The sequence below is a fragment of the Pleurodeles waltl genome, chromosome 3_2 (genome assembly GCF_031143425.1).
Source record: "Pleurodeles waltl isolate 20211129_DDA chromosome 3_2, aPleWal1.hap1.20221129, whole genome shotgun sequence".
In the NCBI taxonomy this organism is placed as follows: domain Eukaryota; kingdom Metazoa; phylum Chordata; class Amphibia; order Caudata; family Salamandridae; genus Pleurodeles; species Pleurodeles waltl.
In genome coordinates this window covers 221,192,802-221,219,525 of record NC_090441.1, presented here as the reverse complement: position 1 = coordinate 221,219,525, position 26,724 = coordinate 221,192,802, and positions in this window count along the sequence as shown.

Here is a 26,724-nt window from a genome sequence, read left to right as displayed (position 1 = left end):
TGATGCTAGCAGGCTGGGGGAGGCATGGGGGAAACAGGAGGTTGTGCATCGAAAAATGACGCTGGTCTGTTTACAGGCAAAAAAAATGTCTCTAACTAGACTAGCACCATTTCCTGGTGCACAACCCCCATGGACATGACTCCTGTCTTAGAAAAGACAGGAGTAATGCCCCCAACCCAAATGGTGATGCCCAGGGGACATATGCCCCCTGGGCATGGCCATTGGGCCCAGTGCTATGTAGGGGGACCCAAGATAGGGTCCCCTATTGCACTTTAATAAAAATAGAAAACTACTTACCTGGGATGGGGTCCCCCCATCCTCTACTGTCCCTCTGGTGTGGGTGGGGTGTCCCTGGGACTAGGGAAGCGCACCTGTGGGCCCATTTAAAGGTGTTCCACCAGGGAAATGGGTCCATGTAGGAGACTGGCCTGGTTTGTAGCGGGTGCCTTGGGTACTTACACCAGGTCCAGTTATCCCTTGTTAGTGAATAAAGTAGTGTTTTGGCAGCTTACGCTGATAGAGGTAGCTATAGCAGAGCAGCTTAGGCTGAACTATGAAACATGCAAAGCTCATGAATTACCACTTATAGTTACACAGTACTTATACTCAAGAAAAGACAATACTCAGTGTTACCAAAAATAAAGGTATTTATTTGGGTGACACAGTACCAATCAATCAATCAATCAATCACAAAATTTATAGAGCACGCTATGTACCCGTTAGGGTTTCAAGGCGCTGAGGGGGGGGGGTAGCAGCTATCAGTCGAAGAGCCATGTCTTGAGGAGTCTCCTGAAGGTGAGGAGGTCCTGGGTCTGGCGCAGGGAGGTGGGGAGTGAGTTCCAGGTCTTGGCGGCGAGGTAGGAGAAGGATCTGCCGCCGGAGGTCTTGCGCTGGATTCGGGGAACGATGGCGAGGGAGAGGTTGGCAGAGCGGAGTAGGCGTGAGGGGACATAGAAGTTGAGTCTGTTGTTCAGGTAGGCGGGTCCGGCGTCGTGTAGAGCTTTGTGCACGTGGGTGAGAAGTTTAAAGGTGATCCTCTTGTCCACGGGGAGCCAGTGGAGGTCCTTCAGGTGGTGGGAGATGTGGCATCGGCGGGGTATGTCGAGGATCAAGCGGGCAGATGCGTTCTGGAAGCGTTGGAGTCGTTGGCTGTCTTTAGTTGGGATGCCTGTGTAGAGTGCGTTGCCGTAGTCAAGTCTGCTACTGACGAGTGCTTGGGTCACCGTTTTTCTGGTTTACGTTGGGATCCACTTGTAGATTCTATGGAGCATGCGGAGGGTGTTGAAGCAGGAGGAGGAGACTGCGTTGACCTGTTTGGACATGGTGAGCGCAGAGTCGAGGATGAAGCCGAGGTTACGTGCGTGGTTGGTTGGAGTAGGTGGGGGGCCTGGTGCGGTGGGACACCAGGAGTCGTTCCAGGCTGAGGGGGAGCGACCGAGGATGAGGACTTCCGTCTTGTCGGAGTTTAGTTTCAGGCGGCTGTTTCTCATCCATTCGGCGATGGATTTCAGTCCCTCGTGGAGGTTGGCTTTGGCAGTGTGTGGATCTTTGGTAAGGGAGAGGATGAGCTGGGTGTCATCGGCGTAGGAGAGGATGCTGAGGTTATGCTGACGGGCCAGTTGTGCAAGGGGTGCCATGTAGACGTTGAACAGCGTTGGGCTTAGCGAGGAGCCTTGGGGGGCGCCGCAGATGAGTTTGGTGGCTCCGGAGCGGTAGGGTGAGAGTCGGATTCTCTGAGTTCTACCGGAGAGAAAAGAGGAGATCCAGTTGAGGGCTTTGTCTTGAATTCCAGCTTCGTGGAGGCGAGTAAGTAGGGTGCAGTGGCAGACTGTATCGAAGGCGGCGGATAGGTCTAAAAGGATGAGGGCTGAGGTTTCACCGTTGTCTATTTGTTGTCTGATGTCGTCTGTGGCGGCGACGAGTGCAGTCTCAGTGCTGTGGTTGCGCCTGAAACCGGACTGTGAGGGGTCTAGGATGGAGTTGTCTTCAAGGTAGTGGGTGAGCTATGCGTTGACGATCTTCTCGATGACCTTCGCTGGGAAGGGGAGGAGGGAGATCGGTCTGAAGTTTTTGAGGTCGTTGGGGTCAGCCTTGGGTTTCTTGAGGAGGGGTTGGATATTGGCGTGCTTCCAGCTGTCCGGGAAGGTTGCGGTGTCGAAGGATAGGTTGATGATCTTGCGGAGTTGGGGGGCGATGGTGGAGTCGGCTTTGTTGAAGACGTGGTGTGGGCAGGGGTCAGAGGGAGATCCAGAGTGGATGGAGTTCATGGTCTTTAGGGTTTCGGCGACGTCTACGTGGTTCCAGGTGGTGAGGCGGTCGATGTGGGAGGAGTTGTTGGGGGTGGGGTCTGGCGGATGTGTGGTGATGAAGCTGTCGTGGATGTCGGCGATTTTCTGGTAGAAAAAAGTGGAGAGTGCGTCACAGAGTTTCTGGGATGGTGGGACGTCGTTGATGTTGGCGTTGGGGTTGGAGAGCTCCTTCACGATGCAGAAGAGTTCCTTGATGTCGTGTGCGTTGTTGTTTAGGTGTTCTGTGAAGTGGGAGCGTTCGGCGAGACGGATAAGTTGGTGGTGCTTGTGGTTGGCTTCCTTGTGGGTTGCTAGGCTGTCGGGTGTGCGCTCGAGAATCAATTTTTTCTTGAGTTTCTGGCAGGTACGTTTGGAGGTGATCAGTTTGTCTGTGAACCAGGCTGCTTTTTTCTTTTCTTGGTTGACGGTGGGCCTCTTGAGTGGTGCGAGGGTGTTGGCGCAGTTGAGGATCCACTGTTGGAGGTTGATGGCGGTGGAGTCCGGGTCGGTCGGTGGGTTCTTGGCGAGGGTGCTGGTTAGTTGGTCTTCGGTGACTTTTCCCCAGCGGCGGTGTGGCGGTAGAGGGGTGCGGTGGTGTTCGGTGTTTTTCTTGAATGTGAAATGGACGCAGTGGTGGTCGGTCCAGTGGAGTTCGGTGGGCTGGCTGAATACGATGTGGTTGCTTGCAGTGAAGAGTGGGTCTAGGGTGTGACCGGCGACGTGTGTGGGTGTGTTGACCAGTTGTCGGAGCCCGAGGTTGGAGAGGTTGGTGGTCAGAGATGCGGTGTTGGCGTCATTGTTGTTCTCCATGTGGAAGTTGAGGTCTCCCAGGAGGATGTAGTCTGTTGAGGCGAGGGCGTGGGTGCTTGCGAGGTCGGAGATGGTGTCGATGAAGGGGGCTCTTGGCCCTGGAGGACGGTATATGAGGGTTCCTCTGAGGGTAGTGTTGGGGTCCGTGCGGATCTGGAAGTGAAGGTGTTCGGCTGTCTTGAGGGTGTCGTCCGTGTGGGTGTGGATCTTGAGGGTGGATTTGTGGGCGATGGCTATTCCTCCACCGATTCCGTTGGTGCGGTCTCTTCTGGTGATCTTGTAACCGTCAGGGATAGCGATGGCGATGTCTGGGGCCGAGGAGTCGTTCCACCAGGTTTCGGTTAGGAAGGCTACATCTGGGGCAGTGGTGTCGAGCAGGTCCCAGAGCTGGATGGCGTGCTTTCGTGCGGAGCGTGTGTTGAGGAGGATGCAGTGCAGGTGGTTGTTGTTGGTTGTTGTTGGCTTCGTTGTTCTGTTGCAGGTGAAATTGCAGGTGCGGCAGGAGAAGGGTCCTTTGGTGTGCTTTGGGGTGGCCTGGAAGCAGGCTGTGGAGGGGCCAGGGTTGAGGGCGAGGAGTTCGCTGGCCAAGTAGCGGAGGCTGGGGATGCGGGGGGTGTGAGGACCAGGGGGGGTGGCGCTGGGCGCGGTCCAGGCGCGGACGGGCGCAGATGGGCTTGCATGTGCGGACACGCAGCACCAGCCATTAAGAAGGGAAGGGGAGGGAGGAGCAGCTGGGAGGCGGGAGGGAGCGGCGAATGGGGGCGCGAGGGGGGCGGGGCCGCAGGGAGGCAGCGGCAAGGGTAGATCTGCAAGGGGGAGCGCCCAAGGGGCGAAAAACCATGGAAAAAGCAAGGCACAAACAGTAAGGAAAAGTTCAAAAACAGTCACAAAATACAATTATGGCACAAATTACAATTGGGGTACAGCAATCAGAAGGGGCACAACGGGGGCAGAAGCGCAAGGAGGCAAGGCGCTGAAAAATAGGAAAATCACTTACAGGACGGCGAAAAGCGGCACACGGGTCAAGTGAAGCTTAAACAGAGCCCACTAGACACCAGGGATGAGGCGCAGGAGGATGCCTGCGGGTGGAGGAGGGCCTCGAACACGCTAGCAGCAGCGGTGGTGCTGCGGACGTGGGGGGCGAGCTCTAGACCTAAAGCAGGTCAGGGGTTGCTCACTCGCGACGCGCAGCGCCAGCCATTAAGAAGGGAGGTGGGAGGGAGGAGCAGCTGGGAGGCGGGAGGGAGTGGCGAATGGGGGCGCGAGGGGGGCGGGGCCGCAAGGAGGCAGAGGCAAGGGTAGATCGGCAAGGGGGAGCGCCCAAGGGGCGAAAAACCAGGGAAAAAGCAAGGCACAAACAGTAAGGAAAAGTTCAAAAACAGTCACAAAATATAATTATGGCACAAATTACAATCGGGGTACAGCAATCAGAAGGGGCACAACGGGGGCAGAAGCGCAAGGAGGCAAGGCCCTGAAAAATAGGAAAAACACTTACAGGATGGCGAAAAGCGGCACGGGTCAAGTGAAGCTTAAACAGAGCCCACTAGACACCAGGGATGAGGCGCAGGAGGATGCCTGCGGGTGAAGGAGGGCCTCGAACACGCTAGCAGCAGCGTGGGCGGGGGTCAGGGGCACGAGACAGCAGGGTGGTGCTGCGGACGTGGGGGGCGAGCTCTAGACCTAAAGCAGGTCAGAGGTCGCTCCAAAAATATCTTAGAGACAATACTCCTTCTGGAGGTAAGTATTATACACAATATATACACTAGACACCAAAATTAGACAAGTAAATAGTCATAGAACAATGTAAACAGTCGGAAATCCTGTAGAATGCAATGAGAGAAAATAGGTCTAGGGGCAACACAAACCATACACTAAAAAGGTGGAAGGTGAATCACGAATTCCCCCCCAGACAAGTGTAGTGTGTACAGAATCGCTGGGATAGTAAGAATACAGTAAAGGTAAGTAAATTACCCCACCCCAGAGCCTAGAAAGCAGGAGTACTGCAAGTTTCCTTAGGACACACTACACCTCGTTTTAGGGATTTTGCAGCATCCAACCAAGTCTGCAAAGAACAACTGCTAGATTATTGGACCTGAAGACCTACAAAGCAAGGGGACCAAGTCCAGAAGTCGAAAGAAGTTCCAGGAAGGACAGGAGCCCCTGCCAACCCAGAAGAGGGTGCAAAACAAGAGTCCCTGGTTAGTTGAAGACTGCAGAAATGCACTCTAGGAAGATGCCAGCGGGTTCCTGCATGATGTAAAAGATGTCCCACAGTGTGAAGATTGTTGCAGAAGAGATTTCGTTTCGGAAGGCACCAACAAGCCTTGACTACGGCAAAAGTATGCTTTTCATCAAAATGGCATTGGATGGACCCAGGAGGGACCTGGGGGCCTCAACTCTGTGTGAAGAGGAAGAGGGAGCTCTCAGCACTTTGTAGAGCCCTCAGGATGCCAGCCATTAGCCCCCGAAGCCACAGGATGCAGGTTCAAAGGAAGTGCAAAATGCAGTTGATGCAGCACAACAAAAGAAGGTCCCACGCCACCGGAGAACAACTCAGCGAGTTGAGCGTCACAGGGTAGAGTGCTGGGGACCTGGGCCAGGCTGTTCTTGAAGGAGTTTTGCAAAGAGTGCCCAGAGGCCTCAGGAGGCGAAGAAGACACAAAACACAGGGGTACCGTTGTTCTTGGAGAAGGCAAGGTCTTACCTCCTTCAAATTGCGTCAGCAGGACCTCAGGGCAGTCTATGTCGAAGATGTCCACCCTCTGTGTCCTTAGGAGCACGCTTATTGCCGTGAGAGGAGTCCCAGGATACCGGTTGTCACCTTGGAAGGTGCCTGCTTGGAGCAGAGGAGTGACTCCCTCATTCCACGGGAGATATCTTCAGTCCATCTGGTGCAAGATGAAGACAGGGAGTCCCCAGAGAATACACACCATGGAAACTGTTGCAGTTGCTGACTTGCTGAAGAAAAGTGTCTCTTGTAGACACTTTGTTGCAGTTACAGCATTTCTTGGAGCAGGCTGCGGTTGATCCGAGGTCAGAGGATGCTAAAGTTGTTGCAGAGGATTCCTGAAGGAAACGTGCAAGCACAATCTGAAGAGAACCCACAGGAGAGACCTTAAATAGCCCTGAGAGGTGGATTGGCTACCTTATCAGCTATGTACCTATCAGGAGGGGTCGCTGACGTCACCTGCTAGCACTGGCCACTTAGAGCCCTCCAGAGTGCCCCCACACCTAGCAAAGCAAGATGGCTGAAGTCTGGGACACACTGGAGGAGCTCTGGGCACCACCCCTGGGGTGGTGATGGACAGTGGAGTGGTCACTCCCCTTCCCATTGTCCAGTTTCCCACCAGAGCAGGGGAGAAAGGGTCCCTGAACTGGTGTAGACTGGTTTATGCAAGGAGGGCACCATTTGTGCCCTTCAAAGCATTTCTAGAGGCTGGGGGGGCTACCCCTCCCCAGCCTGTAACACCTATTTCCAAAGGGAGAGGGTGTAACACCCTGCTCTCAGAGGAAATGCTTTGTTCTGCCTTCCTGAACTGAGTTGCTCAGACCCCAGGAGGGCAGAACCCTGCCTGTGAGGTGGCAGCAGCTGTAGCTACATTGCAAGCCTCAGAGAGCTGGTTTGGTAGTACTGGGGGTCCATGGTGGAGCCCCCAGGATGCATGGAATTGGCTCCCTAATACCAGATTTGGAATGGGGGCACAATTCCATGATCTTCAACATGTTATATGGACATATTCAGAATTACCATTGTGAAGCTACATATAGGTATTGACCTATATGTAGTGCACGTATGTAATGGTGTCCCTGCACTCACAAAGTCCGGGGAAATGGCCCTGAACTATATGGGGGCACCTTTGCTAATGCAAGGGTGCGCTTACACTTAGTAACTGTGCACCTAACCTTCTGCAAGTGAAGGTTAGACATGTAGGTGACTTATATGTTACGTAAGTGCAGTGAAAATGGCTGTGAAATAGTGTGTGCACTATTTCACGCAGGTTGCAGTAGCAGCCTGTGCAAGGGTTTGTCCGAGCTACCTATGCCTGGCAAAAGAAATGCTGCATCCCATATGGACGTCCTGGAATCCTCATGCCCTGGGTACCTAGGTACCATATACTAGGGACTTATAAGGGGGGGGGGTCGGTATGCCAATTGAAATTGGTAAATGAAGTCACTGGCCTCCAGTGACAAATTTAAAAGCAGAGAGAACATAAGCACTGAGGTTCTGGTTAGAAGAGCCTCAGTGACACAGTTAGGCACTGCACAGGCATACATATTCGGCCACAAACTATAAGCACTGGGGTCCTGGCTAGCAGGATCCTAGTGAGACAGGCAAAATACACTGACATATTGTTTTTTATCTATGAGCACTGGGCCCTGGCTACCAGGATACCAGTGACACAGTAAAAACACACAGGCACACACTCACAAACAGGCCAAAAGTGGGGGTAACCATACTAGAAAAAGGCTACTTTCCTACAGTCCACAGGTCCTCTAACACCTTCCCTGACCCAGGCGTTAAATAAGGCCTCCTCCCACCCGTAAATGATTTTAGCACGGAGGGATAAATATGGCGCTAAGCCCATAGCATGATTTTTTGGTCGGGAACGCATACCTTGCATCTTATTGGCACCAGGGAGTTTTCCGCAACCAATAAATTTTGCAAACTCCAAAATGTTAAAAAGTATAAATATGGAGATAAGTTTGCTATGAATTAGTATAAAAAAATGATGCTATTTCAGCGGAAACAGCGTATAAATATGCCCCTATCTGTGTAGGAAAGTACCCTCTTTCTTGGCATCGTTATCCCTTTTTTCTGCCTGTTTGTCAGTATGTTTAACTGTTTGTCAGTGTGCTTGACTGTGTTCACTGACATCCTGCTAACCAGGACCCCACTGCTTATACTCCCTCTCCCAAACTCTGTATTTCACTCCACATTTGGCATATTGGTGCCCCCTTACAAGTCTGTAGTATATGGTACCTAGATGCCCAGGGCATTGGGGTTCCACTGGATCCCTATGGGATGCAGCGTATATTTTGCCACCCATAGGGAGCCCATGCAAAGTGTTTGCAGGACTGCCAATGCAGCCTGCGTGAAAAGCTGCAAGCACATTTTCACTGCCATTTTACACAGCACCAGGTCACTTATGAGTCACCTCTATGGCAGGCCTTCAAGCCCAGAGGGCATGTTGCAAAGTACCCGTGTGTGAGGGCACCCCTGCACTAGCAGAGATGCTCCCACGAACTTCAGGCCCATTTTCCCAGACTTCGTGAGTGCGGGGACGCCATTTTATGCGTGTACTGGACATAGGTCAATACTTATGTTCAGCTACATAATGATAACTCGAATATGGTCATGTTTGGTATCAATCAAATTTTTCAAGCATTGGTTGTATGATCCCATTCACTCTAGGGGCTCCTTAGTGGACCCCCGGTATTGCCATTTAAGCCTTCCGAGGTTTTGTAGTCGGCCACAGCTGCTGCCACCTCACAGACAGGTTTCTGCCCTCCTGTTGCTTGAACACCTCAAGCCCAGGATGGCAGGGCAGAGGATTTCCTTTGAGAGAGGGTGTTACACCCTCTCCCTTTGGAAATAGGTGTAGGAGGCTGGACTGGCTTGTAGTGAGTACCAAGGGGTACTTGCACCTTGCACCAGGCCCAGTTATCCCTTATTAGTGTATAGGGTGTCTAGCAGCTTAGGCTGATAGATAATGGTAGCTTAGCAGAGCAGCTTAGGCTGAACTAGGAGACGTGTGAAGCTACTACAGTACCACTTAGTGTCATATGCACAATATCATAAGAAAACACAATACACAGTTATACTAAAAATAAAGGTACTTTATTTTTATGACAATATGCCAAAGTATCTTAGAGTGTACCCTCAGTGAGAGGATAGGAAATATACACAAGATATATATACACAATAGCAAAAATATGCAGTATAGTCTTAGAAAACAGTGCAAACAATGTATAGTTACAATAGGATGCAATGGGGAAACATAGGGATAGGGGCAACACAAACCATATACTCCAGAAGTGGAATGCGAACCACGAATGGACCCCAAACCTATGTGACCTTGTAGAGGGTCGCTGGGACTATTAGAAAATAGTGAGAGTTAGAAAAATAACCCTCCCCAAGACCCTGAAAAGTGAGTGCAAAGTGCACTAAAGTTCCCCTAAGGACAAAATAGTCGTGTTAGAGGAATAATGCAGGAAAGACACAAACCAGCAATGCAACGACTGTGGATTTCCAATCTAGGGTACCTGTGGAACAAGGGGACCAAGTCCAAAAGTCACAAGAACGTCGGAGATGGGCAGGTGCCCAGGAAATGCCAGCTCCGGGTGCAAAGAAGCTTCGACTGGACAGAAGAAGCTGAGGTTTCTGCAGGAACGAAAAGGGCTAGAGACTTCCCCTTTGGTGGACGAATCCCACTCGCCATGGAGAGTCGTGCAGAAGTGTTCTTCTGCCGAAAGGATGCCAACAAGCCTTGCTAGCTGCAAATCGTGCGTTTGGCGTTTTTGGACGCTGCTGGGGCCCAGGAAGGACCAGGAGGTCGCAAATTCGACCTGAAGAGAGAGGAGATGTCGAGCAAGACAAAGAGCCCTCACTGAAGCAGGTAGCACCCGGAGAAGTGCCAGAAACAGGCACTACGAGGATGCGTGAAACGGTGCTCACCGAAGTTGCACAAAGGAGTCCCACGTCGCCGGAGACCAACTTAGAAAGTCGTGCAATGCAGGTTAGAGTGCCGTGGACCCAGGCTTGGCTATGCACAAAGGATTTCCGCCGGAAGTGCACAGGGGCCGGAGTAGCTGCAAAGTCGCGGTTCCCAGCAATGCAGCCCAGCGAGGTGAGGCAAGGACTTACCTCCACCAAACTTGGGCTGAAGAGTCACTGGACTGTGGGGGTCACTTGGACAGCATCGCTGGATTCGAGGGACCTCGCTCGTCGTGCTGAGAGGAGACCCAAGCGACCGGTAATGCAGCTTTTTGGTGCCTGCGGTTGCAGGGGGAAGATTCCGTCGACCCACGGGAGATTTCTTCGGAGCTTCTGGTGCAGAGAGGAGGCAGGCTACCCCCACAGCATGCACAAGCAGGAAAACAGTCGAGAAGGCGGCAGGATCAGCGTTACAGAGTTGCAGTAGTCGTCTTTGCTACTATGTTGCAGGTTTGCAGGCTTCCAGCGCGGTCAGCGGTCGATTCCTTATCAGAAGGTGAAGAGAGAGATGCAGAGGAACTCGGCTGAGCTCATGCATTCGTTATCTGAAGTTTCCCCAGAGACAGAGACCCTAAATAGCCAGAAAAGAGGGTTTGGCTACCTAGGAGAGAGGAAAGGCTACTAACACCTGAAGGAGCCTATCAGCAGGAGTCTCTGACGTCACCTGGTGGCACTGGCCACTCAGAGCAGTCCAGTGTGCCAGCAGCACCTCTGTTTCCAAGATGGCAGAGGTCTGGAGCACACTGGAGGAGCTCTGGACACCTCCCAGGGGAGGTGCAGGTCAGGGGAGTGGTCACTCCCCTTTCCTTTGTCCAGTTTCGCGCCAGAGCAGGGGCTAAGGGGTCCCTGAACCGGTGTAGACTGGCTTATGCAGAATTGGGCACATCTGTGCCCAACAAAGCATTTCCAGAGGCTGGGGGAGGCTACTCCTCCCCTGCCTTCACACCATTTTCCAAAGGGAGAGGGTGTCACACCCTCTCTCAGAGGAAGTTCTTTGTTCTGCCTTCCTGGGCCAGGCCTGGCTGGACCCCAGGAGGGCAGCTGCCTGTCTGAGGGGTTGGCAGCAGCAGCAGCTGCAGTGAAACCCCAGGAAGGGCAGTCTGGCAGTACCAGGGTCTGTGCTACAGACCACTGGGATCATGGAATTGTACCAACAATGCCAGGATGGCATAGAGGGGGCAATTCCATGATCATAGACATGTTACATGGCCATATTCGGAGTTACCATGGTGAAGCTACATATAGGTAGTGACCTATATGTAGTGCACGCGTGTAATGGTGTCCCCGCACTCACAAAGTTCAGTGAATTGGCTCTGAACAATGTGGGGGCACCTTGGCTAGTGCCAGGGTGCCCTCACACTAAGTAACTTTGCACCTAACCTTTACCAGGTAAAGGTTAGACATATAGGTGACTTATAAGTTACTTAAGTGCAGTGTAAAATGGCTGTGAAATAACGTGGACGTTATTTCACTCAGGCTGCAGTGGCAGGCCTGTGTAAGAATTGTCAGAGCTCCCTATGGGTGGCAAAAGAAATGCTGCAGCCCATAGGGATCTCCTGGAACCCCAATACCCTGGGTACCTCAGTACCATATACTAGGGAATTATAAGGGTGTTCCAGTAAGCCAATGTAAATTGGTAAAAATGGTCACTAGCCTGTCAGTGACAATTTGGAAAGAAATGAGAGAGCATAACCACTGAGGTTCTGATTAGCAGAGCCTCAGTGAGACAGTTAGTCACTACACAGGTAACACATTCAGGCACACTTATGAGCACTGGGGCCCTGGGTTACCAGGGTCCCAGTGACACATACAACTAAAACAACATATATACAGTGAAAAATGGGGGTAACATGCCAGGCAAGATGGTACTTTCCTACACAACCCCCCCCCAAACGAAGGACAATAAGACTAGCCATTACCTCATGAGTCTTCATTGTCTAAGTGGAAATATCTGGAGAGTCCATCTGCATTGGAGTGGCTACTCCCAGGTCTATGTTCCACTGTATAGTCCATTCCCTGTAGGGATATGGACCACCTCAACAATTTAGGATTTTCACCTTTCATTTGTTTTAGCCAAAGTAGAGGTTTATGGTCTGTCTGAACAATGAAGTGAGTGCCAAACAGGTATGGCCTCAACTTCTTCAGAGCCCAGACCACAGCAAAGGCCTCCCTCTCAATGGCAGACCAACGCTTTTCTCAAGGGGTCAACCTTCTACTAATAAAAGCAACAGGTTGATCCTGGCCCTCAGAATTAAGTTGTGATAGGACTGCCCCTACTCCTAATTCAGATGCATCAGTTTGGACATAGAATTTTTTAGAGTAACAAGGGCTTTTCAGGACAGGTGCAGAGCACATGGCCTGCTTCAGCTCCTCAAAAGCTTTCTGACAGCTTGCTGTCCATAATACCTTTTTAGGCATTTTCTTGGAAGTGAGGTCATTAAGAGGGGCTGCAATGGAGCCATAGTTCTTAATGAACCTCCTGTAATACCCAGTGAGGCCTAGGAAGGCTCTCACCTGAGTCTGAGTGGTAGGGGGAACCCAATCAATAATTGTTTGGATTTTCCCCTGAAGTGGTGCAATCTGTTCCCCACCAACAAGGTGTCCCAGATAAACCACCTTACCCTGCCCTATCTGGCACTTTGAAGCCTTGATAGTGAGGCCTGCCTTTTGCAGGGCCTCCAAAACTTTCCATAGGTGGACCAGGTGATCATCCCAGCTGGAGCTAAAGACAGCTATATCGTCCAAATATGCTGCACTGAAAGCTTCCAGCCCTTGCAGGACTGTGTTCACCAACCTCTGAAAAGCGGCAGGTGCATTTTTCAAACCAAAAGGCATTACAGTAAACTGGTAATGTCCTCCAATGGAAGAAAATGCAGTCTTAGATTTAGCATCTTCTGATAATTTGATCTGCCCATACCCTGCAGTCAAATCAAAAGTGCTTAGATACTTGGCAGATGCCAGTGTATCTATAAGCTCATCTGTCCTGGGTATAGGGTGAGCATCAGTTTTGGTTACCAAGTTGAGACCTCTATAGTCTACACAAAACCGCATTTCTTTCTTTCCATCTTTAGAATTGGGTTTTGGTACCAGTACCACAGGAGAAGCCCATGGACTGTCAGAGTGCTCAACCACTCCTAGTTCCAACATTTTCTGAACTTCTTGCTTTATGCAGTCCCTGACATGGTCAGGCTGCCTATAGATCTTACTTTTGACAGGTAAACTGTCTCCAGTATCTATAGTGTGCTCACACCAAGAAGTGGTGCCTGGCACAGTGGAGAAGAGTTCTGAAAATTGTCCTAGGAGATTTATGCAATTGTCTTTCTGCTCAGCAGTAAGACAATCAGCCAAAACTACACCTTCCACAAGAGCATCTTGATCTGTGGAAGAGAAGAGATCAGGTAGAGGATCACTGTCTTCTTCCTGTCCCTCATCTGTTGCCATGAGCAGGGTGAGATCAGCCCTGTCATAGTAGGGTTTCAGGCGGTTGACATGGAGCACCCTAAGGGGACTCCTGGCAGTGCCTAAGTCAACAAGTAGGTGACTTCACCCTTCTTTTCAACAATTGTGTGGGGTCCACTCCATTTATCTTGGAGGGCTCTTGGGGCCACAGGCTCCAAGACCCACACTTTCTGCCCTGGTTGGTACTGAACCAAAACAGCCTTCTGATCATGCCATTGCTTCTGGAGCTCTTGGCTGGCCTGAAGGTTTTTACTGGCCTTTTTCATGTACTCAGCCATCCTTGATCTGAGGCCAAGTACATAATCCACAATATCCTGCTTAGGAGCTTTTAAAGGTTGTTCCCAACCCTCCTTTACAAGTGTGAGTGGACCCCTAACAGGGTGTCCAAAAAGAAGTTCAAAGGGGCTGAAGCCCACTCCTTTCTGGGGTACCTCCCTGTAGGCAAAAAGGAGGCATGGTAGAAGGATATCCCATCTCCTGCGGAGTTTTTCAGGGAGACCCATAATCATGCCTTTGAGAGTTTTATTAAATCTCTCCACCAGTCCATTTGTTTGTGGATGATAGGGTGTTGTGAACTTGTAAGTTACACCACACTCCTTCCACATGGCCTTTAAGTATGCAGACATGAAATTGCTTCCTCTGTCTGATACTACTTCCTTTGGGAAGCCCACCCTGGAAAATATTCCCAGGAGGGCCTTTGCCACTGCAGGAGCTGTAGTGGTCCTTAAAGGAATAGCTTCAGGATATCTTGTGGCATGGTCCACTACCACCAAGATAAACCTATTGCCTGAAGCAGTAGGAGGGTCAAGGGGGCCAACTATGTCAACCCCTACCCTTTCAAAGGGAACCCCAACCACAGGCAGTGGGATAAGGGGTGCCTTTGGAGTGCCACCTGTCTTGCCACTGGCTTGACAGGTTTCACAGGACTTACAAAATTCCTTTGTGTCCTCAGACATCCTAGGCCAATGAAACAATGGAACCAATCTGTCCCAAGTTTTCATTTGACCCAGGTGCCCAGCTAGGGGAATGTCATGTGCCAGTGTTAGGAGGAACTTTCTGTACTCCTGAGGAATCACTAATCTCCTGGCAGCTCCAGGTTTAGGATCCCTATGCTCAGTGTACAAGAGGTTGTCCTCCCAGTAAACTCTGTGAGAGTCACTGACATCCCCATTAGCCTGTTTGACAGCTTGCTGTCTGAGACCCTCTAATGTGGGACAGGTTTGCTGTGCCACACTCAGCTCCTCCCTGGCAGGCCCCCCTTCACCCAAAAGCTCAGCAGTGTCTGCTTCCAGCTCCTCTGGTGTAGGTTCTGCACAGGGAGGGAATTCTTCTTCCTCAGAAGTTGAATCCACTGTAGAGGGAGGGATAGTAGGAAGTGGTTTGCTTCTACTAGCCCTAGCTTTAGGGAGCACTTGGTCCATTGTTCCAGGATCCAAGATTCCCTGTCCTTTTTGCTTTTTGGCCTGAGCCCTTGTCAAAGCAAAAATATGCCCTGGGATGCCCAGCATTGCTGCATGGGCCTCCAACTCCACATCTGACCAAGCTGATGTCTCCAAATCATTCCCTAATAGACAGTCTACAGGTAAATCTGAAGCTACCACAACTTTCTTTGGACCAGTTACCCCCCCCCCCAGTTGAGATTTACAACAGCCATGGGGTGGCTTTGTGTTATGTTGTGAGCATCGGTTACTTGGTACTGGTGTCCAAGTATGTGTTGTTCAGGGTGCACCAGTTTCTCAATCACCATTGTGACACTGGCACCTGTGTCCCTGTAGGCCTGGACCTCAACACCATTTATAAGGGTTAGTTGCTTGTACTTCTCCAAGTTATGGGGGCAAGCAACCAAAGTGGCTAAATCAATAGCCCCTTCAGAGACTAAAGTAGCCTCTGTGGTCTCCCTAATCAGACCAACCCCAACTAAATTACCAAAAGTGAGCCCAGCTACTCCCTTGGATTGGCTATTAGTAGGTTTGCTCCCACCACCACTGCTATTAGTAGGGACACTAGGTGTAGCAGTAGGGGTTGTAGTGGTAGGAGCTGTGGTGCCTTTCTTTGGACAACTGGGATCTGTTGTCCAATGGCCTTTTATTTTACATAAATAGCACCATGGTTTCTTTTCCTTGTTCTGATTAAAGGAGGATTTGGGCCCACCACCCCCACCAGAGTGTTTTTGTGGGCCTGATGAAGACTCATTTTTAGATTTGTCCCCACCCTTGTCAGAAGACTTACCATCCTTCTTTTTGTTGCCATCTTTGTCACCCCCTGTATGAACTTTTCTGTTCACTCTTGTTCTGACCCATTTGTCTGCCTTCTTTCCCAATTCTTGGGGAGAGGTCAGATCAGAGTCCACCAAGTACTGGTGCAACAAATCAGACAAACAATTATTAAGAATATGCTCTCTCAGGATTAAGTTATACAGGCTGTCATAATCAGTAACTTTACTGCCATGTAACCACCCCTCCAAGGCCTTCACTGAATGGTCAATGAAATCAACCCAGTCTTGTGAAGACTCCTTTTTGGTCTCTCTGAACTTTATCCTGTACTGTTCAGTGGTTAAGCCATAACCATCCAGGAGTGCATTCTTAAGAACTTGGAAATTATTAGCATCATTTTCTTTTACAGTAAGGAGCCTATCCCTACCTTTTCCACTAAATGATAGCCATAGGATAGCAGCCCACTGCTTTTGAGGGACATCCTGTACAGCACAGGCCCTCTCAAGTGCAGCAAACCACTTGTTAATGTCATCCCCCTCCTTATAAGGGGGAACTATCTTGTGCAGATTCCTGGAATCATGCTCTTTTGCAGGATGACTATGGGGAATACTGCTGCTGCCACCATGGGTATCTAAACCCAACTTCTGTCTTTCCTTCTCTAATTCTAAAGACTGTCTATCCAAATCCAGCTGTTGCTTCTTGAGCTTCAGTCTGGTTTGTTCCACTCTCAATCTATTGAGCTCCCTTTCTAACAATCTGTCATCAGGGTGGGTGGGAGGGACATTTCTAGATACAGAGGTATGATGGGAATGAACAGAAGGAGACCTGTCCCTTACAGAGGGCACCCTAACAGCTTGGCTACCAGCATAATGTGAGAGCACACCATCAGTATGGTGTGATTCAACCTCTGTACCAACTATGCTAGACTGTCTAGTAATGGGCAGGCTGAGAAGTTTCTTTCCTGAACCTTTTCCTGGGGGAGTCCCTGGATCAGATTGAGAACCATTAGCTACTTTTTCACCAGATTGGGCACTTATGGCCTTATCCTGTACTCTAAGCATATTAATTAACAGTTCTAAGGAAGGATTCTTCCCTACACTCAAACCTCTCTCAATGCAGAGACTCCTTGCTCCTTTCCAGCTAAGGTGATCATATGCAATTTTGGACAGTTCCACATTTTGGCCTGTACCAGACATTTTTTAGAGAGAGTTAAAGTGATAGAAAAAGAGAAAAAAGTTTTCAGAACTTTTTGGAAAGACAGAAAAAAAACTTTTAAAACTTTTAAGAACTTTTTGAAAGTTTAGGAGTACTTTTCAGCACTTAGAAAAGAGTGAAAAGAGGAAATGCAAAACTTTTTGGCTATGTGTATATACACTGACCTTGTTTTGTATATTTTTCTCTTATGAAAAGTACAATGACAAGAGTGGTAAGTAGTCTCAAGCACTTATCCCACCACTGCACAACCAATGTAGGAGGCTGGACTGGCTTGTAGTGAGTACCAAGGGGTACTTGCACCTTGCACCAGGCCCAGTTATCCCTTATTAGTGTATAGGGTGTCTAGCAGCTTAGGCTGATAGATAATGGTAGCTTAGCAGAGCAGCTTAGGCTGAACTAGGATACGTGTGAAGCTACTACAGTACCACTTAGTGTCATATGCACAATATCATAAGAAAACACAATACACAGTTATACTAAAAATAAAGGTACTTTATTTTTATGACAATATGCCAAAGTATCTTAGAGTGTACCCTCAGTGAGAGGATAGGAAATATACACAAGATATATATACACAATAGCAAAAATATGCAGTATAGTCTTAGAAAACAGTGCAAACAATGTATAGTTACAATAGGATGCAATGGGGAAACATAGGGATAGGGGCAACACAAACCATATACTCCAGAAGTGGAATGCGAACACGAATGGACCCCAAACCTATGTGACCTTGTAGAGGGTCGCTGGGACTATTAGAAAATAGTGAGAGTTAGAAAAATAACCCTCCCCAAGACCCTGAAAAGTGAGTGCAAAGTGCACTAAAGTTCCCCTAAGGACAAAATAGTCGTGTTAGAGGAATAATGCAGGAAAGACACAAACCAGCAATGCAACGACTGTGGATTTCCAATCTAGGGTACCTGTGGAACAAGGGGACCAAGTCCAAAAGTCACAAGCATGTCGGAGATGGGCAGGTGCCCAGGAAATGCCAGCTGCGGGTGCAAAGAAGCTTCGACTGGACAGAAGAAGCTGAGGTTTCTGCAGGAACGAAAAGGGCTAGAGACTTCCCCTTTGGTGGACGGATCCACCTCGCCGTGCAGAGTCGTGCAGAAGTATTTTTCCGCAGAAAGGATGCCAACAAGCCTTGCTAGCTGCAAATCGTGCGTTTGGCGTTTTTGGACGCTGCTGGGGCCCAGGAGGGACCAGGAGGTCGCAAATTGGACCTGAAGAGAGAGGGGATGTCGAGCAAGACAAAGAGCCCTCACTGAAGCAGGTAGCACCCGGAAAAGTGCCAGAAACAGGCACTACGAGGATGCATGAAACGGTGCTCGCCGAAGTTGCACAAAGGAGTCCCACGTCGCCGGAGACCAACTTAGAAAGTCGTGCAATGCAGGTTAGAGTGCCGTGGACCCAGGCTTGGCTGTGCACAAAGGATTTCCGCCGGAAGTGCACAGGGGCCGGAGTAGCTGCAAAGTCGCGGTTCCCAGCAATGCAGCCCAGCGAGGTGAGGCAAGGACTTACCTCCACCAAACTTGGGCTGAAGAGTCACTGGACTGTGGGGGTCACTTGGACAGCGTCGCTGGATTCGAGGGACCTCGCTCGTCGTGCTGAGAGGAGACCCAAGGGACCGGTAATGCAGCTTTTTGGTGCCTGCGGTTGCAGGGGGAAGATTCCGTCGACCCACGGGAGATTTCTTCGGAGCTTCTGGTGCAGAGAGGAGGCAGGCTACCCCCACAGCATGCACAAGCAGGAAAACAGTCGAGAAGGCGGCAGGATCAGCGTTACAGAGTTGCAGTAGTCGTCTTTGCTACTATGTTGCAGGTTTGCAGGCTTCCAGCGCGGTCAGCGGTCGATTCCTTATCAGAAGGTGAAGAGAGAGATGCAGAGGAACTCGGCTGAGCTCATGCATTCGTTATCTATAGTTTCCCCAGAGACAGAGACCCTAAATAGCCAGAAAAGAGGGTTTGGCTACCTAGGAGAGAGGAAAGGCTACTAACACCTGAAGGAGCCTATCAGCAGGAGTCTCTGACGTCACCTGGTGGCACTGGCCACTCAGAGCAGTCCAGTGTGCCAGCAGCACCTCTGTTTCCAAGATGGCAGAGGTCTGGAGCACACTGGAGGAGCTCTGGACACCTCCCAGGGGAGGTGCAGGTCAGGGGAGTGGTCACTCCCCTTTCCTTTGTCCAGTTTCGCGCCAGAGCAGGGGCTAAGGGGTCCCTGAACCGGTGTAGACTGGCTTATGCAGAATTGGGCACATCTGTGCCCAACAAAGCATTTCCAGAGGCTGGGGGAGGCTACTCCTCCCCTGCCTTCACACCATTTTCCAAAGGGAGAGGGTGTCACACCCTCTCTCAGAGGAAGTTCTTTGTTCTGCCTTCCTGGGCCAGGCCTGGCTGGACCCCAGGAGGGCAGCTGCCTGTCTGAGGGGTTGGCAGCAGCAGCAGCTGCAGTGAAACCCCAGGAAGGGCAGTCTGGCAGTACCAGGGTCTGTGCTACAGACCACTGGGATCATGGAATTGTACCAACAATGCCAGGATGGCATAGAGGGGGCAATTCCATGATCATAGACATGTTACATGGCCAAATTCGGAGTTACCATGGTGAAGCTACATATAGGTAGTGACCTATATGTAGTGCACGCGTGTAATGGTGTCCCCGCACTCACAAAGTTCAGTGAATTGGCTCTGAACAATGTGGGGGCACCTTGGCTAGTGCCAGGGTGCCCTCACACTAAGTAACTTTGCACCTAACCTTTACCAGGTAAAGGTTAGACATGTAGGTGACTTATAAGTTACTTAAGTGCAGTGTAAAATGGCTGTGAAATAACGTGGACGTTATTTCACTCAGGCTGCAGTGGCAGGCCTGTGTAAGAATTGTCAGAGCTCCCTATGGGTGGCAAAAGAAATGCTGCAGCCCATAGGGATCTCCTGGAACCCCAATACCCTGGGTACCTCAGTACCATACACTAGGGAATTATAAGGGTGTTCCAGTAAGCCAATGTAAATTGGTAAAAATGGTCACTAGCCTGTCAGTGACAATTTGGAAAGAAATGAGAGAGCATAACCACTGAGTTTCTGATTAGCAAAGCCTCAGTGAGACAGTTAGTCACTACACAGGTAACACATTCAGGCACACTTATGAGCACTGGGGCCCTGGGTTACCAGGGTCCCAGTGACACATACAACTAAAACAACATATATACAGTGAAAAATGGGGGTAACATGCCAGGCAAGATGGTACTTTCCTACAATAGGTGTCACAGGCTTGGGATGGGTAGCCTCCCCAAGCCACTGGTAATGCTTTGAAGTGCACATTTGGTGTCCTACTTGCCTTGCATAAACCAATCTACACCAGTTCAGGGACCCCCCAGTCCCTGCTCTGGCATGCAGCTGGACAAAAGAAAGGGGACTGACCACTCACCTGTCCATCACCACCCCAGGGGTGGTGCTCAGAGCTCCTCTAGACGGTCCCTGGGTTTTGCCATCCTGGAAACAAGGCTGGCAGGGAACTCTGGGAGCATCTGAGTGGCCAGGCAGGTGAGGTCAGAGCCTCCTCCTGATAGGTGCTTACCTGGTTTGGTGATCAATCCCCCTTTCAGGGCTATTTAGGGTGTCTCTCTTGGGTGGATTCTCAGATTCGGCTTGCAAAACTCCAGCAGGATTCCTCTGCAGCCTTTACTTCAACTTTGGGCTGGAGAAACTGTATCCAGATGCTACAGGAACCTACAAGCTGCAACAAAGAAGCAAAATTCTGCCTGCAATGTTGTATTTCCGACTCCTGCCTGCAACTGCAATAGTTTCACAGCCATACATCCTCTGTAGACAGCCCGTCGACAGTCTGCATAAGAAAGCAGAAGGAATCCCCCTTGGGGTGAAGGAGTCATCCCCCTGCATCGGCACGCACCATCTTCAATGACGACTGTCTGCGTTGATCCCCTCTGCTGCCGAGCTGTGTGAATCCTGCAACAAGGGTGTGGACTGAAGTGGTCCTGACGGTCCTCTCTTCGAGCTGTCTAAGTTTGGTGGAGGTAAGCCCTTGCCTTCTCATGCAGGACAGTATCCCCGTGTCCCTCGCCATTTGCAGCTGCCAACACTTGTTGGAATCCTTTCCATGGGATCTTCAGTCCTCTTGAAACTCCAACCCCCAGCACTCCTTCCTGCAACACACAGCCTCCTGAGTAGTTCTCCTGCAGCGTGGGATCCCTTTTCGTAGTGCTGTATGGGCCCCTTCTTCGACTTCTGTGTCCCCGTCCTGTGGGTGCTGCCTCTTCCTCTGTGGGCTCTCTGAATTACTGAGGGTCTCCTCTGACTTCCCCTCTTGGGTAGAGTCCTTCTGGGCCTTCCTGGTCCTCTGAAGCACCACTTTACGCAAACCGCAAGTTTTGCTTGTACCAAGACTTGTTGGAGGAACCTGAAGATGCAAACCCGACTACAATCCTCATTCCAGCTTGAGACATCACTTGCATCCTTCAGCAACGTCTGTCTTCTGGGGTGCAGCAGTGACTCTTAATCCTCACCTTCGACTCTCTTCTTACATCTTCAGTCTGGTGGGTAAGGGCTCCTGCCCTTCCTGAACTCTGCTGTGCTTCTTCGACTTGGTCCCCTTCTTCCATGGGTCTTTTTGTCTGGGAATCCACTGTTGGTGTCTTACAGTCTCTTCTGGTCTTAGCAATATTCTTCTTTTCTTCTAAGTGCATGGTTTTGGGAAACTACAGTGTTTTACTCCTGCATTCCTGGGCGCTGGGGTGGGTTGTGGTACTTACCTTGTTGCTTTCCTAATACTCCCAGCTCCACCCTACACACTCCACTTACCTAGGCGTGGGACTGACTTTCGCATTCCACTTTCTTAGTATATTGTTTGTGCTCCCCCCAGGCCCATTTCTAACTATTGTGATTTTCACTAATTGCACTGTTTTCCAACTGTTTTTATGCCTATTTCTGCATACTAGTGTATTTAATTTGTGTATTACTTCCTAAGGCAGTATAGCCTCTATGGTATTTTTCATATTTGTGTCACTAAAATAAACTACCTTTATTTTTGTAATTCTGAGTATTTTCTTTCATGTGTGTTAGTACTGTGTGTATTGCATGAGCTTTGCATGTCTCCTAGTTCAGCCTTGGCTGCTCATCCACAGCTACCTCTAGAGAGCCTGGCTTCTAGACACTGACTACACTACACTAATAAGGGATCCCTGGACCTAGCATAAGGTGTAAGTGCCACAGGTACCCACCACACAACAGGCCAGCCTCCTACAATAATGCATACAGTTTTGATTTAAATGGCAAAAAGCTATTTTAAAAGTGGAGACAATTTTCAACAGTTCCTGTTCGGAATAAAAGGTAACACAGTTTTACAGGTAAGTACACGACTTACAGTTCTTGTCTCCGGGTTATAGGTAGTCCACTGTTGGGGGTTTAAGCTAACCCCAAACACCCATCACCAGCAACACGGGGCCAGTCGGGTGCAGAGGTCAAAGAGGAGCCAAATTAACGCTGGCTCCTATGGACACAGGGAGTACTCGGAATTCGGTCTGCTGGCAGGTAAGTACCTGCGTCTTCGGAGGGCTGACCTGGGGAATTTAGAAGAGCAAAGGAGGGGTCCCAAGTAGACATCAGACACGCACCCTCATCAGACCTAGGGCAGTCGGGTGCAGGGTGCAAACATGGCGTCAGGGTTTCAATGCTTCTCTATGAGGGGACCCCGGGGGTCACTCAAAGGTTGAAGGCAAAGTCCAGGGGGTCTTCTCAGGCAAACCACACAAATCCTGGGAGCTGAGTGTGCAGTGTGTCGGATATCTTAGTCCGAGGCTTTCGGGTCATGGGGGTCCTCGGGATTCCCTCTGCCGGCATCATTGTGGAGGGGTGGAGAGGTCAACGAAGGGTGGGCACTTGCTCAGAATCGCCTGGGGATCCTCTCTGGCTGGTTGGGCCACCTGAACATGGGCTGTAGGTGTTGGGTGCAGAGTAGTTAGGACTCACGCATTGAGTGAGGCTGTAGCCCTTAGAAGTGGTTTGTTTTTCTTTCTTCAGACAGGGCCGCTGTCCACAAGAGTTCTTGGTCCTTTAGGGTGCAGGGCAGTCCTTTGTATCTTGGCAGCGGTCACTGGTCCCACTGGATACGTCACTGTAGTTTTGCAGGTTCTTTGAAGCAAAAGACAGGTCTGTAGGGCTGGGGCCAAGTCAGTTGTTGTCTTCTTTCTTCTCTGCTGGGGTTTCAGCTCAGCAGTCCTTCTTTCTTGTATGTCACCAGGAATCTGGTGTTCTGGTTCAGGGAGGCCCTTAAATCCTGGATTTAGGGGCATTACAGGAGTCAGAAGGCAGTAGCCAATGGCTACTGTCCCTGAGGGAGGCTACACCCTTCTTGTGGCCACTCCCTTTGGGGAGGGAGACACAAACCTAACCCTCTGGGTCCCTGTCCACCAAACTGGAGGATTTTGCAGGGAGGGGGTCACCGCAGATCTGGACTCCTTAGGCGTGGTCCCAGCTGCAGTGGTCACTCCTCTTTGTTTTTCCTACGTTTTTACTGAACTTGCGGCCAAAAGTGGGGCTTTGTCCATAGGGCGGGCATCTCCACTAGCTGGAGTGCCACGGGACATTGTAACACGAAACCTGAGCCTTTATGGCTCACCGCTAGGTTTTACAGTTCCTGCAGGGGGAGATGTGTAGCCTCTCCACCTAGGATAGGCTTTGTTTCTGGCCTCAGAGAGCACAAAGGCCATCACTCAACTCATCTCTCAGTGGCAGGCTGACACAGACCAGTCAGTCCTGCATTAAATGATTGGGTAAAATACAGATGTGCATTTCTCAATAAAGCCAACACTGTCATCAGTGTGGGTTTATTGTGCTGAGAAGTTTGGTACCAAACTTCTTTGGTGAAACCATTATGGAGCTGTGAAATTCGTAATCACAAATTCCCAGCCCATATACTCAGTATGGCCACACTGCACGTACAATGTCTAAGCATGGACTTAAACACTGTAGGGCACATTGCTCATGCAACTATGCCCTCACTTGTGGGACACTGCAATAGGGCTGTAAGGCCTACTAGAACGTCGACTTACCTATGCCACAGGTAGTGGTCTGTGGGCATGGCACACTGAGGGGGATGTTGACTTTACCTTTTTCTTCCCGCCAACACACACCATCTGCAATGGCAGTGTGCATGTGTGTGGTGAGGGGTCCCTTAGGGTGGCACAATATATGCTGCAGCCCTTATGGAACTTTCCGGGTCACAGGGCCCTTGGTACCAGCGGTACCTTTTACAAGGGACTTATTTGTGGGCCAGCGGTGTGCCAATTGTGGAACAATAGTACCATTTTTAAAAAAGAAGACAGGTGCAGGGGCCTGGTTAGTAGGATGCCAGCATACTCTTAGTCAAGTTAGCATCAGGAAAAAGTTGGGGGGACTGCAAAAAAGAGGCCATTTTCCAACAACCAGTTTGTAAAAATAGATTGTATTGTTATGTATTTTAGACACCACAATGAAAATAATGAATTGAAGGGTTCTGGAAATATAGAATTTAAAAGCTGTAGTAAATCAAAGCAATTCAATGAATTTGACAGTTAGAAATATTTTCACTGAAAAGTTGGATTTGTTGTAATGCTGTGATTTAAGCCCAATTCAACTTGCTGCCTTGCCCTGTGTCAAAGGAAAAGGCAGGAATGCAGCATATCTGTGAAATAAGGCACATTCCTGTCCTTTCCCTCTGCAGTGGTGCTATTTTGGCTGCTAGCCCCAACATAGGCACCCTTGCACCATAGTGCAAGGGTGTCTGCATTGCATACAGGATTGTTTTTGTGCAGGAAAGGGCACCTTCCTGCACAAAAACATCCATGGGAGATGTGTTCCTCTCCCTATAAGTGCTGCAGAATGCACCCCGACAACAGAGTAGGACAATGCAGCAATTTGTGCTGCCATGCCTTATTCCATATCCATAAGGCCATTCACAGCCACCTGCAAAGTGGCTTTGCATGGCGTCATAGATATGGCCGAAACTGGTTTATGTCTCCATTGCATCACTAAGAGTGACGCACTGATAGTGCAAGCCTCTCATAACTGTGCCATAAAGAGTCAATTAAGGTGAGTAACTATGGTAGAAAGTCAGTCAGCTGGACCAGCAAAGCCCTCAGAAACAGCTACCTCAGTAGGTGAACCAGTTTCAGCTACGTTCAAGCCACTTTCATCCACTACAGTGGTTTCCTACGGAAGTGTCCTGATGAAAGGGATAGAGGATGCTGAACATGCTCAAGGATGCTGTGGATTACATGCAGTCGACAGGGTCTTCATATGGTTGCTCTTTGGTCCACAAAAGAGGTGTGCGATCCCGGTCACAGGGTGGACGTCCCTCTAAGTCCTCTCAGTGCAGGTAGAACTCCAGTTGCCACTGACTGGGCTACCAGTTGTCCTGTATTGCAGTCACAGCCAAAACCTTCCCCAGATGATAACTCGACTTCTGGTGACCACGTTGCACTCCGATGACTCACCTGGACTCAGCGATCTGAGGTGCAACTTTGAGCATCAGATCCTGGTCCCTGGTGGTACATGGTAGAGGTTGGCAGTGGTCTGAAGATTCTGGGCTACCAAATTGCTACAACAGGCTTGACCCTTGAGTCAGTCAGTTATAAAACAATATTTGGCTAAAAAAGCCATAATGGTTTGTATTACAAATGCATTGCACACACAGTTCTTTTCATAAGAAAAACATTTAGAATCTCAGCATTGGTTACAAATCTCCATGACAATAAATTATCCCAAAGACAAAACCAAACCCCCGACCCAGTTAGCATTATCTTTTCCTAATGTTCAGGGGTTTTCTGATAAAACCAATGCTTAATTTGTGCTTGTTGTTTCCGGTGCAGAGCATTAGCACTTATTTTTGATGGCCAGCGCGTATTCTTCTGCCTCAAGCATTTGCTGCGAGCAAAAAGCACATATGGAATGATGGAGGAAGAGATAAATGAAAAAGCAACACAAAGGTAGAAAGCAGAAAGCTGCAGGAGTGAGCTGAAGGAGCAGAGAGTGGCTTTAAATGGATTGAAGAGGCCCGGGATGGCTTCAGGATTACACTGCCTCTGTATTCCGTGCTTCCACATTTAATTGCAGCAGCCTCGTGTTTAAGAGGAGGGCTTTGGGCACCGGCACGTTTTTATTTACAAATTAAGCACTGGATAAAACTAATCACACCACGGCAAACCTCTGGCGAATGAAGGTACTGTAAAAATCTAAAACCTTCTCGATATGAAACTCTGTGAGTGCAAAATGAGAAGTAAAAATGTGTTCTCATTGATTTATAAGGTCTGAAAAAGCAAAAAGTGCAGTGTGACATATTAGCGCAAAGAGGGAGGTTCTCAATCCATGCAATGACCCTAAACAAAGGCTACTTAAGTAAAACCTATAATGAGCATTTTCTATATAAAAGTGGTACAATTCCATTGTGTGGCCAGATGCTAAAACATTAAGGAGTCCCAGTTATCTTGTAGATCAAAGGACAGCCCCAAATATTAAAATCTCTCTACCCTAGCACCTGGAGCTCCCTCAATACAAAGGATTTAGATTTAGGGCCATGGCGACGGGTTCCAACATACCGTCACCATGGCTACCGACTGTCCATGGAATAATGACCGCAGCTGGAATTCCACCAGAACGCTGACGGAATTCCCGCTACAGTAATGGCGGCTGACAGTGGTAAGGTGGGGCTGCTGCCAGCGGCAGCGCCATGCCAGCAAAACACCGCCTACTGTATCATGTTCAATGATACGGCCTGGTTGTGTTTTGCTGGCGAACGCTGCTGCTGGTAGCAGCACCCCGTCCCATCACCTGCCGGAGGATCCCTGCAAGCAGGTAAGTCGGGTACTCCTCAGGGGAGGGGTAGGGGGGTGTTGTGTGCGTGTGTGGGTGTGTGTGTGACTGTGTTTGAATGCATGCATGCATGTGTAATGCATGTGTGCATGAGTGGGTGTGTGTGTACGTGCATGTTATGGCGTGTGAGTGCATGTGTGCCTGGATGTATGTTCGTGAGTGTTGCTGTG